Source organism: Neomonachus schauinslandi, chromosome 5 (genome assembly GCF_002201575.2).
Source record: "Neomonachus schauinslandi chromosome 5, ASM220157v2, whole genome shotgun sequence".
In the NCBI taxonomy this organism is placed as follows: domain Eukaryota; kingdom Metazoa; phylum Chordata; class Mammalia; order Carnivora; family Phocidae; genus Neomonachus; species Neomonachus schauinslandi.
The window spans coordinates 6,389,074-6,406,931 of record NC_058407.1 but is presented as its reverse complement, the minus strand read 5'-3'; the positions used below and the strand labels follow the sequence as shown (position 1 = coordinate 6,406,931).

The 17,858-nt window shown below is 46.5% G+C and overlaps 1 protein-coding gene across 3 annotated transcripts in view; it reads right to left on the bottom strand.

The window, feature by feature from the left end:
* PACSIN2 (protein kinase C and casein kinase substrate in neurons 2) overlaps window positions 1-17,858 on the bottom strand; it is a 134,391-nt gene that overhangs the window by 115,944 nt on the left and 589 nt on the right. The window lies entirely within an intron of this gene.

The following is a 17,858-nucleotide window of genomic DNA, read 5'->3' as shown; positions in this document are numbered from 1 at the left end:
TCAGGCTCCCTGCTCAGCGGGGAGCCTGCTTCTCCCTCTCCCACTCCCCCTGCTTGTGTTCCCTCTCTCGCTGTGTCTCTCGCTGTCAAATAAAAAAATAAAATCTTTCTAAAAAATTTTTTTTAAAAACTTATTCTCAAAGAGGAAAAAAAAAAAATCCATGTAAGCCTGGCTCAGGATTTAAAGGAATCATTGAGTGATGCTTTTTAAATACACCTAATTTCTGCAATCAGTCCACGTAAGTTCCCCTATTAAGGCAGCCCTGAAAACTGAGGGTGCACATACTACTCACGCCACACTCGTTCATCCCACAAATGTCTACCTGGCTATTACATGCCAGCACAGACCTAAGAACTGTGGATTCCAATATGAAAGGCACAGCCTGCCTCCACCTCACCGAGCTCCCGGCCCAGCAGACCAGCCGGCAGTCAGTCAGTCAATCATACCATATATGAGATGCACTGGGACAGGTAAGGGCCTTGAACTCTGCAGGACCAGGATTGGGATGGGGGGCTGTAAAAGTAGTGAGTGCTGAGTTTTGAAGGATGAGTATGAGTTCAGCAGGCAAAGACGGAAGAAAAGGCATTTGCAGCAGAGGTAACAGGATCTGTGGAAAGGGAAAAACACACAAAATGCAGTGTGGCAAGAGATAGGTTGAAATGGTCAGCAGGGGCCAGATCACAAGCTTGGACTTTATTGTGATGGCAACAGGGAGCCACTAAAAGAATTTTAATCTGGCCAAACAGCAGCCCAACTGCTCCCACTGCTGATAAGGAAATGAAGACTCAGAAGAACAACATAAATCACCCTTCCTATTTTGGTTCAAAAGAGTTAATGAAAAATGTTAAACCAAATCCCTCCTCCAACATTCAGTAACTTACTGATAAGCATGGCTCAAAGACCTCTTACCTCTGGTCACCTGCTCTGTGCCTCTTTCCTCATCTGTAAAATGGGCTGTAGCCCCCCAGAGGGCTGTTGTAAGGATTACATGGGTAATGCACACAAAGGACCCAGAGCCCAAGAAACGCTCCATTGCTCTTGGGTGCTGGTGATGGTATTAGCAGTGCTAATACCAGGAGCTCCAGAAGGACCAGCAGTACACAAGATAACTGCGCACAGGTCAAAAAGCGGACGAAGACGACTTTCTGGCCGCTTGTGAAGCTGCTGCGTATCAGTACAGAGGAGAAGGCTGCTCGGACCCCTTTGGGACTGAAGGGAAAAGAAGAAAGAGTACCCCAGCCCTTACACACATGGTCATAAAGCTGGGCCGAGAGGGCCCTCAGTCTGAGGCAGCTCACATCGTTGCCAGCCCACACAGATGGTGAATGGCCCCATTCACCTTCCCACATCTCTAGCCTGGGCCCCACCTCACCCACCCAGGCACAGAGGCTTACTGTCCCCTCATCATTTTACACCCGGCAGGCCTCCACAATCACCTCTACACATGAGACGTTGCCCAGAACCTACTCACCAGGAAGTCCTTAAAGGCTCTGTGCCCAGGGCTCTGGAAAACCCGGAACAGAGGAGGAGACCACAGGAGACCTCCCCGCACCCCCGCACACTTCTCCCAGTCCCTCTCACACCCGACCCGGTGAGAGGGCTCTGCTGTCAAGGGGCTTAAGTCACAAGTGAAATGAAGAAAAAGCAAGGCTGTGTGAGGGTGAGGAGAACTGTAAACAGTCACAAAAGGGAGGAGATCTGTGTGCCTAGAACCACAATTCCCAGACCTTTGGATTTCACTAACTAAAAATTTTCCCCCCAAATTTGGGGGACTTCTCAAAAAATAGTGCTGAAACAACTGGATATCTATCCACATGTGAAAATATAAACAGCATTCCATACCTTATACCATACACAAAAAATAACTCTAGATGGATCACAGAACAAAGTTACAACCTAAAACTATAAAACTACAGAAAATATAAGAAAATATGTGTGACCCTGGATTAGGCAAAGATTTTAGCCAACCAAAAAGATACAAACCGTAGAACAGACTTCATCAAATTGTTTCAACTTCTGCTCTTCAAAAGACACTGTTAAGAGAATGAAAAGACAAGCTACACACAGGGAGAAAACATTTACAAATCACATATTTGATAAAGGACTTGTATCCACAATAAAGAAATCTCAAAAGTAATAAAATAAGCAAACCAACTTTTTAAATGGGCAAATGATCTGAATAGCTACTTCACCAAGGAAGGTATACAGACAGCAAATAAGCACATGAAAAGATGGTCAATATCATTAGTCATTAGGGAAATGCGAATTAAAACCACAATGAGACACCACTACAGACCTACCAGAATGGCAACAATTAAAGACAGACCATAGCAAGTGTTGGTGAGGACACACAAGAACTAGAACTCTCACACACTGCTGGTGGGAGTATGACATGATATAGCACCTTAGAAACACAAAACAGCTTGGCATTGTCATAAAAAGTTAAGTTAAACATTACCATACCATCCAGCCATTCTACTCTAGTATTCACCCAAGAGAAATGAAAGCTTATAGACATACAAAGGCTTGTACACAAATGTTCACTGAAGCTCTACTTGTAATAGACCCAAACCGCGAACAGCCCTAATGTCCATCAGCAGGTGAATGAATGGACAAACTGTGGCAAAATCACACACTAGATTAAAAAAGAATGAAATACTGATAGATGCCACAACATGGGTGAATCTCAAAATAATTTTGCTGAAAGAAACCAGACTTAAACAAGTACATATTATAGGATTCCATTTCTGTAAAACTCTACGAAATACAAACTAGTGTACAAGGACGGAAAGCAGACCAGCAGGTGCCCAGGAGTGGCGAGGGGCAGGCAAAAAGGACTAAAATAGCTCAGAAAAACTTTTGGGGGTTATGGATAGGTTCATCATCTTGATCGTGGTGATGGTTTAACGGGTGTATTCATGTGTCAAAATTTATGATACTGTAAACTTTAAACACATGCAACTTACTGCTTTTTAATTATACTCAATAAAATTATTTAGATTTGGGAGGAGTAGGGATACCTGGCTGGGTCAGTAGGTAGAGAATGCGACTCTTGATCTTAGGGTCATGAGTTCAAGCCCCATGTTGGGTGTGGAACCTACTTAAAATTAAAAAAATTAAAATTTGGGAGGAGAATAACATAAACTGCTTACTTTTTATTTTGTCAAGTAAGAATACTCTTTAAAAACTACCAGTTCTTTTCACCAACATGAAAAGGACATTTTAAAACTGTAAGACAGAATGGCCAAATTTTATACTAAAAGGGAGCCCTTCCCAAGAAAAGGTAATTGCTAATCTTAACATATAAAAACAACATAGTCCTTCTTTTTCTCGTTGGTGACAACACCATTTCAGACCAGCTTTTGTGACCCACTGGGCTAGGGATACTAAAGCCTGCACAATCCTCAGACAGTTCCCTGGCTCATCTCCATCTCCAGCCTGGCAATTGCTCCTGGAGGGGAATCACCCCAGCTCCAGCAGCACTGGGGAAGATCATGTGTGCAGTGGGACACTCCAACTGTGGCAGTGACCCAAGACACTGTGTCCTCCGCTCCCGGCGGACAAGAAGACACAAGAAGTATGTGCCCCAAAATGTTCCTAGAGTGCTGAAGAAGTGAAATGCCTTGTTTCTAGAAGAGCTATTTACCCCAAAGCCAGAGTATCTGTGTTTTGCTGCAAGGAAAAGTTTCTTATGTCAACATTAAAACTGTTCATTGGGGAATCTTCCAGGCTAAAGTCCATTGAGCTAAAGTGGAAATATAAGAGCTCTAAAAAAGACCACGATATAGACTGGAATCTTCTGCTATTGTGCCAGAATGTTAACAAAATCCAAAAGATCTCAATTAGCCAAACCCTAGAAGACTTTAGATAAAATGGAGCAGTACAAGTGATCCTCACCATGTGTGGCTGGTTTAGTGGTACGAACAGCTGAGAGGGGGACAGCACCTCCCCAAACCCCAGCTATCAAACAGGCAGGGACCCCTCCAAGCTCTGCAGGGTGCCATGAGCAGCAAAGATGGCAAGGCCAAACACAAATAAGTAAGCATGGACTGTTATTTCAAGAAACCAAATATACAATGAATCCAGAGCAGTGCCCTGCACCACAAGACCCCCACATGGGATCATGGGAACACTCCAGCCTGCACACCCCCAAGCTCCTTCCACGCATATACTACCATGTGGTCACCTCTCAGCTTTAAGTGTGGGTACACAGAGGCACAGTCCACCTTCACCTGGACCCAGCCAGGGAAGAGGCCTACACAGTTCTTACAAGTGGGCTAGGGGGAATTCCAGGGTCTCTGACTCCACACAAGGTCTGGAAGGGGAGGCAGAGGTTCCAGGTAGGCACGACCCTCGGCCTTCAGATTCCTCACCCGGCAGGGAGAATCACATTGGAAGAGGGCCCCAGGGAGAAGAACCATGTGCCCGGTCTAGGACAAGGTTTGTGGGTCCACTGCAGCCCCTGAACATCTGCCCCCCACCCCCAGCCACAGCCTCCCAGCCAGGGAAAGAAGCCACACAGCTGCTTCCCCCAGACTCAGAAATCCTACATATTCTCTCCTCAACCACCCCACCCGCCCCCACCACTTCCCCAACCTCCATCTTATTGGACTTCAAATCTAGACTCCTCCAACCTCCTCACCCCTTTAGACTGGAAACTATTCAGAATGCCTCCCCGACTCCCTCAGGACTTGACTTCCAACAGTCATCCCTTGGGCACAGAGACAAAGGATGACTTCCCTCTCCCAGACTCGGGGCTGCTCCAGACCCAACTAGCCGGGAAGAATAACTGGACACGGCAATGCTGAGTTAGCACCAAGCGGAACCCCATCCGTCTGTTCCTCCACGATGTGATGAGCTGGCTGCAGAGAAACTTAACCCTGGCATGTAGTCATGTTTCAAAATAACTCTAAAGGTGCAGTTCTGTGTTTGGCATGAAGTTGTGGCAAGCCTGAGAAGGAAGCAGAGCTATGAAGTTATTAAATGTAAATATTTAAAGAACTAGCAGCTGTTGATGCCAAGAGGATGGCAGCTTGCAAACTTCCAGTCAGAATAATGATTCTGTTATGTCAGGGGCTGAGGCAAGATCACAGATGCTATTCCATTCCACCCACTACAGAAGATACAAACTTTAAAAGCAACTTACTCTGTCCATTGGGCAGTGCCTTAAAAGTTAAAATAAGAAAACAACTGTCTGATGTGGAAAAAACCAGTGTGCATATAAATCTCCTCCCTTTTTAAGATTTTATTTATTCATCTGAGACAGAGAGAGAGAGAGAGAGAGCGAGCAAGCGCACGCGCGCATGAGCAGGGGGAGAGGAGAGCGGGAGAGAGAAGCAGACTCCCCACTGACGCGGGAGCCCAGACTCAGGGCTCAATCCCAGGACCCTGAGATCATGACCTGAGCCAAAGGCAGACACTTAACCATCTGAGCCACCCAGGCACCCCAAATCTCCTCCTCCATAAACCAAATACTAAATAATGTGCATTTCAAATGCCACTTACAAGGCAATTGTTTGGGACCAAGGACGAGAGATCATGCAATTTTGCTAACAGTAAATACATATATATTTGGTAACTTCAAGTGTCTATACTATCTATCATGTAGGGGCCTGAAAGCAGGCTCCACTCATGTTTCCATCCTTGAGCAAGGCAATTTGATGTGACAGGCAAAGATTACATTTCTGACTGCTAAGGGAACCAGTCAGAGAAGGGAGGTGTCCAGGACAAAATGGGCACACTTAATTTTCTGTTGGCATTTCTGATGATGCCCTCAGACCTAGCTTGCTGAATTCCACAGCCCCAAGCTGCTCACTGATGGAACACACACACACCCCCGGCCTAGCTATGACGCCTGCCCCGTAACTGAAGCCCAGCTTCCCACATGCAAAACAAAGCTGTCACAAGGATAAATGTAATCATGCACTGAAAAGTAGGGAACCTACCACCAAATAAGCCTCCATAAATATTAAATTTTTAAACATCATGAGGATAATGATGAAGTAAAAAACCAGTTCAGGTGGGGCAACAACCTGCACCCTATTGAATCCTGAATAAAGCTTGGGTCAAAGACTGCTAAGGAATCATGCCTCATGGTCAGTTACCAAAGAGCCTGTCCTGAAATTAAGTAGCCCCATGCCATGCCACACAGCCAGTCAGGGCAGCTGAGCAGACATTTCTTGGGAAATAAAACAGGAAGTGTGGAAAAGACAAAGGGAAGCGAAGAGCATGTGCCTCTGAGGCTTGGCAGTAACCATCCAGCTTGGCTAAGAAGTTACAACGATGCCTGAGCCTTCCAGCCCCTGCCAGAGCCTTCACCACACACACAACCAAAGGCTCAGCCAGTTGCCTAGGCAACAGCCAACCTAGGCACACTTTCACATCTGTGGAAACCAGGGCAAAGGACAATTTCCATACTTGTGATACGAGCACAGAAGGCCAAGCACAGAGCAAAGCAGGAGTCTGAAATGTGGGTTTACGGACAGAATAAACACGAGTGGAGAGGGGCAGCAGGAATCGAGGCAGCACCAAGCCCAGCCAAGGCGGTTAGGCTCGCCATGCAGTGCCCGCAGCAAAAACCCACTTGTGTCTGAGAGGCAACACTCTTGTCACACTTCTGTGTTCTTTGTGATCATTTCCTCTTACTTCTACCTTAGCGTGTAGAAACGTCTTTTGTTTTGTTGTGGACGTCAGCCTTTCTTAGCCAGGATAAGAGGAACCAAGAAAAGAGTTTTTGTCCCCCAGGGGCCAGAGAACTAAAGGGAAGCAAGCCCTGCCCACCCCAGAGATGGGAGGATGTGATGGAGGCACAGCAGAAGTCCAAGGGAGAGACTGGAGGGCAAGAGCTCAGGCCCTGAGGCCTAGCACTGCTCCCCACCTGAGCCCCTCCTCATCCCTCATGTTTTCTTTTGCAGACCCTGGAAAAGGAGCCACCAGGAAAACAGGATTCTGCTCAGTCTAAGGGTGGATACAAAAGGGACAGTGGACGATGAAAAAGCCAGCCAGCCAGCCCATGGTGAAGGCAAGCTGTGAAGGGCAGGGAAGGACACAGCAACTTCCCAACAGAAAAACAAACACAAAAACAAGGAGAGTAAGCACCAACATTGTAAACCTCCCGGAACATTCTCTGAGATGTTGGTCTCTAACAATTAACGGGGCCAGGAACATCTGTGAGAGCGGCATCTAGAAGCTACACAAGGTAAAATCTGCAGGATCACTTGATCCCCAGGCTGTCCTGCCATACCAACGACCCTGGCAGCAGCAAGCTGGCAGAGTCCTTCCCAATATGCACACTGTAAATGAGGAAAAGAAAAGAACAAGTTTGAAGAGATGCTGTGGTTCCGAGCATCAGGACCACTGGGCTGATGAAGGAATGCAACCACATTTACAACCTTGGGAATGCAGAACATTAGCTCAGGTGATTATAAATACAGCAGTAAGACTTTTTCAAAGACTGTTTCTTGCTTATGAAAGGAAAGCATCTAAGTCAAGTAAAATGATATCCAGAAACCTAGAAAGGAAATGTGACTCATTTGAGAAAACCTCACGAAAATGTCTTATCTCACAGATACTTGGAAGTCCTAGAGGCCAAGGCATCTTAAAGAGAAAGAATCCCTCAATACTTTCACCCATAAAGATCAGAAAAATAAACCCACAAGCAACAGAGGAGGCATTCAAAACACTCTAAGATGCTCATATCCTTTAATCCAGGATTTCTATTTCTGTTAATTTATTCCCAGGAACTAATCACACAAATGAAAAAAGGAAAATAAAACTGTAAATTACAAATTCATCTACAATAGCAAAAAAAGTTGGAAATTACCTAAAAGAGCCAGCAGTAGGCAAATGGTTTAATCTCATTACATCCACAGGATTATGCAATCATTAAAAGTCTTGTTAAAGAAACAGTAAAAACCCAGAAAAAATCTTATAAAATATTTAAGTGGATCTGACTAATACAATCCTAACAGCGAAACATTAGTGAAAAAGCAGGCACGTGTGGTCAATGTGGGCTTCAGAGCCACTGTTCTATGACAACCTGAACGACCTCAGACTAGGCACACAATCTCACCACCTTCAGTGTCCTTGCATTCAAACTAGGAACCTCAGAGGTAGACAGAGGCAATGCGATGCACCTCTTGCCTCTTCTGAAGCCTGGGACAAAGCAGGCAGCTAGTAGGCGGTAGCTACTCCTTCTAAGGTACACTAAAAACCTCAGGCCTGTGGAAGGTAAAACAAAAAAAAGAATTCTTTATTCAGAAAATTCTATTTTCTATATCGCACCTTCAATATTTAAAAGAACTAAAAAAATAAAAAATAAAGATAAATAAAAGAACTAAAAGACAAGAATGAGAGGAAGAAGTCTTTTGACAATTATCACAGCATAAAAACCACCATCTGCTCTAATTTACCTCAACTGATCTTCATTTGATATCACAATGTCAACAAAATGTGAGGATCTTTCACAATTTTACATAGTGCAAAATGAATGCTCTACAGAAACGTTATTTCTTCTCTTTCAACTCGCTGCTTTTGAACAGCCTATGACACCTTTCAAAATACAGCTAGTGGAAGGTGAGGAAAGGGCACACCTAAGCCGGGAGCTCTGGAATCCCCAGGCATGCTGCTCCCCATTCTCCCAGTCAGGAGCAGGACAGGGGCAGCAGATGGACAGGTAGACAGCAGCTGCGTAGACGACTGACGGGTGGGTGACGGCCACCACCCTGATCACACACCCAGCAGCGGGGCTGTGGAGAAGCCTCTCCCTTTTCTGCCCCTATCTTCCTGCTGTGTAAATTGCTACAAACGCAGGTTATCTGAACCAAGTTGGTGGCAGGCGTAGATCCCACCTTAAAACAAAAGACCACATAACTTGCCTCTTTTCTGTTTCTGAGAGGTGGGGAGGGAAGATTATGAGGGCGAGTGACTCAGAATACACTTATTCAAGGCAGCAAGGTAAGTGGCAAGAGTGGGGCTTCAGGGGTGCCCGGCTGGCTCAGCTGGTAGAGTGTGCATCGCCTGATCTCAGGGTCGTGAGTTCAAGCCCCAGGTTGGGCACAGAGCTTATTTAAAAAAAAAAAAAAGAAAAAGAATGTGGCTACAGAGTCAAGTGGAAGGCCAGCTCTGATGATGACACTGTGAGGGTCACTTCATCTCTCAGATGACTTTGACTTACTCATGTGTAAAATGCAGTTAATGCTATCTTGTTACAAGAACGAAATGAGTAGGAATGTAAAGCTTCTTATATGATCCCTCAGAAACCCCAGAACCCAGGGGCCTGTCCCAGATGATGACCCCCACCCCTGACCAACCCCCGCTGTCGCAGTCCTCCTCACTGGAACCTGCCCAGACTCCTTAGCTGATGATGCATTTGCTGGTACAGACATCACAATTGCTTCCTTAATTAAAACATTGTCATGTCCAAGCTAAACAGCACTCAGGCAGGCCAGCTCCATCCTCCAGCAACCAGTCAGCTACAAAACCCACTAATAGCAGCGTTGGAGGTCCGTGCGGGGAGCACAGGCTGCTCTGTGGTTCCTCTGAAGACCACAACTCATAGACTTGGCACGCTCAGTTGGCGACAACATAATTGGGTACAATGGAACACAAACATAGTTTAAAATATGAAAATGTTCACAAACTTATGGTTTGGGCATCACTTATAAATTTCATTCAGTTGAACAGGAAACTTCAAAACACTAGGCTATTCTGTATGTTAAAGACTGCCTGCAGGCGCCAGCAGAGGTCCCATACCGGGGCTCCCTGGGAGCCCAAATTAGGGGGGAGGCCGGTGTGGGGTCCTGGCCAGCTTGCCTCAGGCAAAACCACCAACCCTCCAGTCATCCCTCTTCTCCTCTGAACAAGAAAGAGGGAAGCCAACCAACGGGGCTGCTTTGGAAACAAAATGCAAGCCATGGGAAAGTTCTGGTAAACTGCAAGTGCCTACACAACCAAACTGTTTTTATATATATTTATTTTCATTCTAAAATCAAGTTATTACTTAAATACTAATTCTAAAAGTAAAAGGGTAATGGTGCAGTCTGCGAAACAAGGTGAAACTTTCCATCATTCTGCAACCTTAACTACCATTGCTGGCTATATTTAAGTATTTTACACACGTGATATACCTGACAACTTGCTTTCTCAAGTCCTGATATTTTTCGTCACCTCAGTGCGAGCCATCATCACCCTCACACATGCGCCTCCAGTCACAGCATCAGCTTGTCATCCTAGGCTCAGGATTTCTATAACCTAGAACATTCAACTCAGCCCCAGAATCGCCAACCCAGAAGGAGAAAGGCTTCGGCGAGGCTGGGTTGCCCTCACACCCCAGAGATGATAGGACCACCCTCAGGCCCTCAACCCAACAGGAAGGGCAGAAGCGGACAGAAGCAGAGAGATGGTGGTAAGACAGGAGCCAGGCCTGGCAAGTGCCAGGATGGGAGGGAGGGCATTCCATGCGGGGCCAGAGGCCTTGCCCACATCAACATCATCCCCACAACCCCAAGTCACCAAGGAAAGGTCCAAATAGACTAAATACACTTAGGCTGGAGAAAAGAACACACTGTAGGAGGATTTTCAATAGAACTGGATAACATAACATCAAATTAAGCACTTTAACGGTACACTTTGCTTAATTAGCAAATTCACTTAAGTAGACATTGTACTTTGAGCAATCGCAAAGTTACTGAGCCAGCACCATGGACCTGGCACAGGTGTTGACCTCTCAGGGTCCAATACCCCACGCTGCCCTCCCTCAGTTGTCTGAAGAGGAGACTGTCAGCATCGCAGTTCTGAAGATGTTGAAGCATGCGGCCAAGGAAGGCCACCCAGTTACCTCGTGATAGAGCTAAACTCAACCCGGGGCTGTGTGACTCTGAATCCATGTTACCTCCTACACCTCACTGAAATAGGGCCTTTCTTCTGGCAGTGAAAGTTACCTACTGACTGCATGGATCTGTGACCAAAAGCCATATGGGAAAGGCAGCAGAACCAACAAAATACATAAATGCAGACAAAGAAATGGAGGCAAGACTGCTGCCAATCCCGCTCTGGAAGCCTCTCTCACTGGAGAGTGCAGCCACTGCTTCCTGGAAACTCTGATGGCAATCTTTGAGCCTCCAGTGACACCGGGGACCTTTGTTAAAATGAGCTGCTTGGGGGCGCCTGGGTGGCTCAGTTGTTAAGCAGAGCCTTCTGTTCAGGTCATGATCCCAAGGTCCTGGGATGGAGCCCCAAGGTCCTGGGTTGGAGCCCCGCATCGGGCTCCCTGCTCAGCAGGAAGCCTGCTTCTCCTTCTCACACTCCCCCTGCTTGTGTTCCCTCTCTGTCTGTCAAATAAATAAATACAATCTTAAAAATAAGTATTTATATATAGGATATAGATAGATATAGATATAGACATAGACATACCCTATATATGTAATAAAATGAGCTAGCTGGATCACCCCTCCCCGTCTGCATCCCTGACTTCTCAACTGACATTTCCTTCCTGTGCGGAGCTTCAACCTGCCGTGTCTACTGCCCTGAAACAGCTCCCCGTTGAACTCCATCCTCCAGGAGGAGGTCCAAACCCAAGCCTGGCATGCAAGGCAGGTTACCCAACCTGAAGCCTGCCCACCCAGCCTTCCCTCCCTCCACCTTAAGTGGCTCCTCTCACACCCAGCCACTCACACCCCCACATTGTTCATAGCTCTGGACCTCGGCCAGGGATTCTCCTTCCAGGCATGGCCAGCTGGAGAGCACCTGTGGATCTGGTGAAACCACTCCAAAGACACCTCCCTGAAGGTCAGCTCTCTGCAGTGTCCTGAGGGCAGTCAGACTCTCCCACCTCTGTCCCCTCTATTTTGTACACACTCCTATCTGCTACTGTCACAATGAAATGTGATGGTTTCCAGGTCCGCCTCCTGACTGAGCTGCCTCTCCAGAGTGAGTGCAAGAGTCACCTTAATCTTGGGATCCCAGAGCTGTGGGAAGAGCCAGGTGCGCTGCACACATAGCAGCCAGGATGCCCCCTCCCCCCGCTTGGGCCCACCTTGCCCACTTCCCCAAACACTCTCAACCCCAGGAGTGAAATTAAAATAAAAAGCAGGCACTTCGACATGGCAGCCTAATGGAGTTCACAAGTGACAGCCGTGCCTCTCTATCAATATTTAAATCACAGACAGGAGGCTACTGGAAGAGAAGGGCCAACCTATGGATGCAAGTTTCCTGGTCAGAGTAAGGACTGTAAATACCAGCAGAGCTAATGAAGGAGGCATTATGGCAGGTCATGTGTTTAACTGGACACCATCCCTGCAAAGGTGTAGCAGCCTGGTGCTTACCCTTCGTCATGGGCCTTGCTCTCCAACAGCATCATTTCCTGACCAGGCTTCTACTTTTGGTGACTTCCAAATGCTCAGAATTCACTTCTGCCTTCAGCCTCCACCAATCCCTCTCTCTGGGGAGCAATGCATTTAAGGAAGATGACACATGGCATCAGGCTTTCTATTCAATGTCAGGGAGATCGTGCATGTCTGCCTCGTCCTTGTGAGTATCCTAAAGAAGTGCATTGTGAAACGAAGAAATAACCTTTTTCCATGTCTGGACAATGAATAATAGTACCAGACATAACATAACAGGAAGACAGGACCACACATAGACTCATACCACATTTGAGTGATACCTACTGTATACCCTCCTATACCTCCATATCTGAGTATTCAAATCATCTTTATTACGATGATTCTTTTCATGAGTAATAAACCACTTAACATCTGTGAGTCTTTAAAATTCCACCTTCTTGGGGCGCCTGGGTGGCTCAGTTGGTTAAGCGACTGCCTTCGGCTCAGGTCATGATCCTGGAGTCCCGGGATCGAGTCCCGCATCGGGCTCCCTGCTCAGCGGGGAGTCTGCTTCTCCCTCTGACCCTCCTCCCTCTCATGCTCTCTGTCTCTCATTCTCTCTCTCGCAAATAAATAAAATCTTTAAAAAAAAAAAAAACACATTTATTTCACAAGTGTTTCAAGTGCTAAGCAAATGAGCAGTAATCATTTCAACGCACCCTTTAATCAATAAACATTAAACAAGTCTGCTCAAAACACCTAAGTCCTACACCTGTGTCCCTATGAAAAATATGGCAAGAAAAAAATAACAAAAATAAGTATCCCTTTGACAGTCAGGCAGAAAGGTGTTTAGTGATCCAAATTCAGACAAAAAAACAGTCCTTTCAGCAGATGAGCAAATAGTTTCCTCCGCAAGTGACACATTCTGGGATATTTACACTGCCAAACATAACTCATAATGACAACCACCAAGGAAGCAAAACCTAATGGAAAAACCCCAAGCTGGCAACCAGGTGCCCCAGTTCTGGTCCCATGACAAGCCTCTGACTGTGTGATCCTACCAGAGTGGTAGCCAGCCCTGTACCCTTTCTTCATCACAAGAACAAATATCCATCACCACCCACACCACTCAGAAATGTTTTAAGGACAAAAAAAAGAGAGGTGAAAATGCTTTGGAATGTGGCCTCTATAAATACAAGTCATCATTATTATTATTAGCCCAAAGATGACTGAGAAAATAGGATTACAGAATATCATCGGTGAGAGGGAGCTTAGAGATGGGGTGATCCCGGAGTCTTCAATCTGGCCCAGGCCTCTGAAGCTGCGTGCTTTCTGGGAAGGAGGCCACAATTTTTATCATATTCTCAAAAGGTTAAGAACCTCTCAGCCCCTCATCTTACAAATATAAAAACTGAGACCCTAAGATATGTAACTGTCCTAGGCCTCAAGGTTAGTGAGGGAAAGGCTGGCCCAAGGCTCCTCGACTCCATCCATGCTCCTCCCACTCTACCATGCCACATTTCTAGGGAGGACAAAAATCACACAAATCTCAGCCAGCCACAGAGTGTGTTACACAAGCCGCCGCACGTGTGGTTGCTAAAGTCATAGCAAAGTTTTTTTCCTCAGTTTTCTCTTCTCAAGGCTTCCTGCTGAGGTCTTTGCTGGTTGAAACAGCTTTTCCTTCATTTCTGTATTCCCCTCTCTACCTAGTTCGGTGCCTGCAGCCAGGAAACAAATGATTTTCTGATATCAAAATTTTTTTAAAGAAATTAAATACACGGGGCGCCTGGGTGGCTCAGTCATTAAGCGTCTGCTTTCGGCTCAGGTCAGGATCCTAGAGTCCTGGGATCGAGCCCCGTGTCGGGCTCCCCACTCTACAGGAAGCCTGCTTCTCTCCCACTTCCCCTGCTTGTGTTCTGTCACATAAATAAAATCTTTAAAAAAATAAAAAAGAAATTAAATACACGTAAGTATATGTCAAATATATCTCAATTAAAAAATAAAGATTTGGGGGCACCTGGCTGGCTCAGTCAGTGGAGTGTGTTGACTTTTTTTTTTTTTAAGATTTTATTTATTTATTTAAACAGAGAGAGACACAGCGAGAGAGGGAACACAAGCAGGGGGAGTGGGAGAGGGAGAAGTAGGCTCCCCGCTGAGCAGAGAGCCCGATGTGGGGCTCGCCCCGGACCCTGGGATCATGACCTGAGCCGAAGGCAGACGCTTAACGACTGAGCCACGCAGGCGCCCCGAGTGTGTTGACTCTTAAACCTAGGGTTGTGACTTTGAGTCCCACATTGGGTATAGAGTTTACTTAAAAATAAGATCTTTAGGGGCGCCTGGGTGGCTCAGTCGTTAAGCGTCTGCCTTCGGCTCAGGTCATGATCCCAGCATCCTGGGGTCGAGCCCCGCATCGGGCTCCCTGCTCCGCGGGAAGCCTGCTTCTCCCTCTCCCACTCCACCTGCTTGTGTTCCCTCTCTCGCTGTGTCTCTCTCTGTCAAAATAAATAAATCTTAAAAAAAAAAAAAAAAAGATCTTTAAGGAGCACCTGGGTGGCTCAGTCAGGTAAGCATCCAGTTCTTGATCTCAGCTTAGGTCTTGATCTCAGGGTCGTGAGTTCAAGCCCCAGTGTGGAGAGAAAGAAAAGAAAGAAAAAAGGAAAGGGAAGGGAAGGGAGGGAGGGAGGGAGGAAGGAAGGAAGGGAGGAAGGAAGGAAGGAAGGAAATAAATAAAATCTTTAAAAAAAAATTAAGGGACACCTGGGTGGCTCAGTCGGTTGAGCATCTGACTCTTGGTTTTGGCTTAGGTCATGATCTCAGGGTCCTGGGATAGAGCCCTGCATCAGGCTCAGTGCTAAGTCAGCCTGGGATTCTCTCTCTCTCTCTCCTTATCTCTCTGCCCTTCTCTACCCCATCCCCCCCACCCCCACACACATGCACGCACTCTGTCTCTAAAATAAATAATCTTTAAAAATAATTAAAAACAGGGCGCCTGGGTGGCTCAGTTGGTTAAGCGACTGCCTTCGGCTCAGGTCATGATCCCAGAGTCCCGGGATCGAGTCCCACATCGGGCTCCCTGCTCGGCAGGGAGTCTGCTTCTCCCTCTGACCCTCCCCCCTCTCATGTGCTCTCTCTCTCTCAAATAAATGAATAAATAAAATCTTTAAAAAAAAAAATTAAAAACAAAATGAAGATTTTATTCTAGAAAATAAAAAATAGATTACATGGTGCTGTTTTACTAAACAAACATAAATGTTCAATCATAGGAACAAAAAGAAATCAATAAAGAAAGGAGACTGTTGTTGTTTTATGTGCTTTTAATCAAACTACCAGCACGTGTGGTCTTAGATGGCCACTGTTCTTCAAATAGTTATCTTTGGAACTACACATATGCCAAGAATGTAGCATGGCACAGAACACTTCTGAGTATACTTTGAGAATTCCTCTTTTAAGACTGTCTCCAGTCAGCAGACAGAACATCATTATCTGAATACTAAATATCTGAAGGAAATTCCTACACAGCTGTCCCAGAGACCAGCACTGGGACCCATCAGGAGTCAGGTTTCAAGCACCGAGACGCGTTCAGGTGTGTGAAGGATCACTGCCAGGGCCATAAAGAAAGGTCTCCACCTGTGGAATGCAAACTGACTTCATAACTGAGGGCACTGCTACGCTGCTCTCAGGTACGCCACTGCCGTCACAAACCACCTAACTGGGAAAAAAACTGAGCCAGCACTACCGTTCACATGAATGTGGTCATTACCCCCCATAATCTACAAGGTGGCCTCAGCAAAGCGGCCATGACAATCTGATGGCAGATAAGGCAGGCTCGAGTCAGCTGGGAAGTTCAGGTGAGGGTGGCCAGAAAGCCCTTGGTAAATGCTACCCGATCTCTAAACACAAGGCACCATTATTATTAAGGAATCTATGAAATCCTTTTGATATTCCCTAACATCCTGGAATCAACTGATAACCCTGTCACAAGCAGGAAGCCTGAGCATCATGTCCTTAACTTGGTCTACGCAGACTTTCAAGTGAATAGAGGAGAAAATGAAAAGGTAAAGGACAAATGCCCCTCAGTTCCCACCCCCACTGGTCTAGCTATCAGAGATCTGGATTAGGCATCCAGCACTAGGGAAAGACAACCTTATCTCCTAGCACCAGGCTATGTCCGAAACCCAAGTACTGTTTTTCACATATACATACTTTTCGGTTATTTAAATATTATGACCTCTCATATATTTAAGACTAAAAGTAATAAAGTTCCAGTTCCCAAACAGCATGAGCTGTTTCCATTCAAATGGGTTTTTTAATTCTTCTCCAAAAAAGTCAATCAAGAGTGCAGAGCTAATCACGTTTCTATTCCTCTATGTTATGTTACTTTCCCAAGGAATAAATATCATCAGCCTACTGGCCAGTTTCTTTAAAGCTTGAAGACAGTTGTCAAAAGAAAATCACTCACCACAGAAAAGTTTTTGATGTGACCTCGTATCTCAACTAGCATAACCTCACCAAGGAGATTGACTGCCAAGCTCTAGAATTAAGTTTAAATGCACACAGATGAGTTTCCCATGTGAATGAATCAAGAGAAACCCAAGATGCACTGGCTCCTATTCAATGCCTGTATGTGGAGGCTGCAAGCAGGCTTGTGAATCAAGTGGAGTAAGAACATCTGCGGGCAGAACCGGAGGGCTGGCATTCAACTGCGCCCACCTGGTTGGTTTCCTCGTCCTGGGCTCCAAGCTGGCAATCCCAGGAGGGTTAAAACAGCACTTCAGCATACAACTGCAGAGGAGGGAAGGAAGCTGTGAGCTCACCAGCAGCAGCTCAGGTCTGAATTCTTTTAGCAATTCTCTTGATTTTCATCAGGACAGCCAGGAAGTGTTTGGTAAACAGTGTAATGAGTAGCCGCGGAGACTCTAGACAGCCTACCCTCCTTAACCACAAAAAAGAACACAGGATAGTCGCGGTAGAGAAGACCCAGGAATGGTTACACACACCCCACCTTGAAGGCCGCCTTCCCCTGGGCACCCAACTGGAGAGCAGCATCCTCATTGGCTAGAGCTGAGCGGGGCCCCAAGGAGACAGCACAGCTTGCTCTCCCGACCAGCTCCATCGGAAAAGAAAATCGCCCTTCTCTGGTGGAGCCAAAACCCCAATGAACGACTGAAATTAGGGGGCAGAAATCGCTACCTCTCCAGCCCGGAACCCCTCCGATGCGCCAGCAGGCTCGAAAACCCCAGAAGAGAGAAAGCGCTCACGTTTCTAAGAATCAATGACAGTCTGGGAAATTCCGAGGGTGGACGGGCCAACAGCCCCAGCCTCTCCTGCCTGTCCCCCCCAGCCTAGGATCTGCTTGCAAGGAAGGCCTCGCCGCCCCCACCCCCGTGGAGACAGGAGAGACACGGGGAGGGTGGAAAGGAAGGGCTGTCTCAAAGTGCCCCAGATAAGTTCATCCGCGTCTGTGTCCCGCCTGCCCCCGCCACCCCTCGGACCCAGCCCTGCCCTCCAACTGGCGCTTACCAGCCACATCGCTGC